The sequence below is a fragment of the Hylaeus anthracinus genome, unplaced genomic scaffold (assembly GCF_026225885.1).
Source record: "Hylaeus anthracinus isolate JK02 unplaced genomic scaffold, UHH_iyHylAnth1.0_haploid 11985, whole genome shotgun sequence".
NCBI classification, from domain to species: Eukaryota; Metazoa; Arthropoda; class Insecta; order Hymenoptera; family Colletidae; genus Hylaeus; species Hylaeus anthracinus.
The window spans coordinates 11,638,491-11,641,065 of record NW_026534333.1 but is presented as its reverse complement, the minus strand read 5'-3'; the positions used below and the strand labels follow the sequence as shown (position 1 = coordinate 11,641,065).

The 2,575-nt window shown below is 37.7% G+C and overlaps 1 protein-coding gene across 2 annotated transcripts in view; it reads left to right on the top strand.

Annotated features, from left to right (window-relative positions):
• The window catches only part of LOC128886836 (DNA ligase 3), a 61,792-nt gene that overhangs the window by 35,864 nt on the left and 23,353 nt on the right, over positions 1–2,575 (top strand). The window lies entirely within an intron of this gene.

Genomic DNA, 2,575 nt, shown 5'->3' with positions numbered 1-2,575 from the left:
ACAACGAGACAATACGACATGACGACGTGACGATGTGACGAAATGACATATGACGACTCGAAGACGTTGCGATAAGACAACACAATAATATAACAATGCGACAACGAGACAACGTGACAATATGACGATAAGAGAATACAACATGACGATGTGACGATGTGACAATATGCCAGTATAACGATTTGAGCATGCAACGACGAAACAACTTGACAATATAACAATATAACGACGCGCAAACACGACAATACAACGTTATGGGGGACAATGAGGATGTCTACATGCCATATCAACGCTTAAAATGACGATGTCGGTGGTTATAATAATAACGATGACGCGGCCACTGACAATATTTAACGACGAACAGATTACCGCGAATCTCGATCGCCGATCGATCTCCAAGAACTGTGCCGTGATTGCGAGAGTCCCATTCAGATAAAAACGCGTCTCTTCGTGACCTTTTCGCGCTTTTTTTCGGTTTCTATGGTGGAGAATCGGTTAATCTCGAGACTATCGGTGCCCGAGGACCGTCTAGTCGACGAGCAATTGGCGGCGCCGAAAAATTAATAAAGATAGACGGTTTATCGGTTCGCAAATGTGACGAAGTATAAGCAATCGGTCGTTCGTGGCTTCGAGAATCGACGAAAAACATTCGTCGTCGTAGTTGCGGGTTGCTCGAGTAACTTTCATCGTGGCTTGTCTCACCGGGGGGTGAGAATGATTTTTCCTTGAATTTTTATGGATCCGTACCTAAGGTATCCTAGGGACCAAAACAAGCGTTCTCTTTTTTTGAGAATGTTATATAGTGGGTCGTCCAGAAAGTTCGTGCCGATTTTTAAGAAAAATTCAAAGGCATATTTGAATTTTGATACGTATTTATTGAATTATATGAATACCATTTTGTTCCATGACCTTTTCATCTTTTAAGAGATGCACCCATGTTAATTGTTTTCAACCATTCCAATATAAACAGATGTGTACCACCTATCAAAAATCGCCACGTACTTTCCAGACAACCCGATACTATTATGTATATATACATTTAAATGAATATTTAACGAATTGAATTTTATTTAAAAGAATGTGTGTATATGTACATGAACGTATATAATGTTTAATAATTGTACAATTTGAGAAGCATTGTGGTTAACACGTTTGCCACCACGTGCCACACAGTTGCGGATGCGTCAATTCGCACAAGTCGCCGATATCGCACCCACGTGACAACGACGATTTCCTATTTCACGTTCGCACAAGCAAACGAAGTGGGAACTTTAGACCGGTGTCGTATTGTCTGTGTCACATTGTTGGAAATAATCAGTTGACCTACTAATACATTATATTCGAACAAAATCGATATCACGAGCTGCGCTACATCTTTCAAGTCCTAAGAATCGAGCGATATCTTCAATTTTCGTTTTTGTCTCGTGGGAAATTATTTGACACCGTATATACGTACTTATTCGCGTCTTTTGGTGGAGTAGATCAGCATCTGTAACCTACCATTTCCGTTACTCTTTTCCACTGGCTTTACAATATTATCACCGTTATTTGTATTCTCTTTTTATGTTTATGCGTGTTTGTATCAATTTTGATTAAAAAAAAAAAAGCTATGTATGTATTCAACACTCTTGACATTAATGTACTTTCGTATGTATCTTCTTTGTGTGTACATGTTCAGCAGAAACAAAGCTCCATGAAGTTTCAAATGGTTAATAAAATAGAAAAGAATATATCAATTTGATACCTCACGAATACCGATTGGTTTAATAAAAGTTCACGCTACAAACGAGATAGCTGTTGCGTCGTTGAATGTAATATCTGAGATGTTTTGTTGTCCAGGAAAGACGCGTTTGATGACGCACCCATTACACCGTATTATCATCTTAGAATTGTATGGATAGATCGTCGGAGGTCTTACAAATATTATTGTTTATGTGCTCGCGTGGAATTTCATCGAGTTTACCAACACCGATGCCCCCTCGACGGCGCGATGTTGCGCGAAAGGCGACGTAATTTCGACGGAATTGAAAATAGAGCGGGGCTCTGATCGAATACTACAACGTTACAATATTTTTTAGGTACTATTCGAGTGGTTGAATAAGGCTTGAATAATGATTGAAGTAACGAGTATTGAAATATCGTTGTTGGAGTGGTTAAATGATGATTGAAGTAACGAGCGATCGAATGCAAGCGAATTAGAGTGAATTAAAGTATGTTTTGCCTTTTAAATGTTGTAACGTGTATTCGATTTTTGTATTCCATATTTACATTTCTCAACGATGTATCTTCAGTCTGATTAAAAATAATACGCGTCAAATAATGATCAAATAGGGAAAATTCGAATATAATTATTCGAATGGTTGAATAATTGTTGGAATAACGAGTATTGAAATATCGGTATCGGAGTGGTTAAATGTTGAGGAAGTAATAAATGTCCGAATATAATTATTCGAGAGGCTGAATGATGGTTGAAGGAGTAAGTATTGAAATATCATTTGTAGTGGTTAAATGATCACTGAAATAATGTTCACATATGATTATACGAATGGTTGAATAATTGTTGGAATAATGAGTA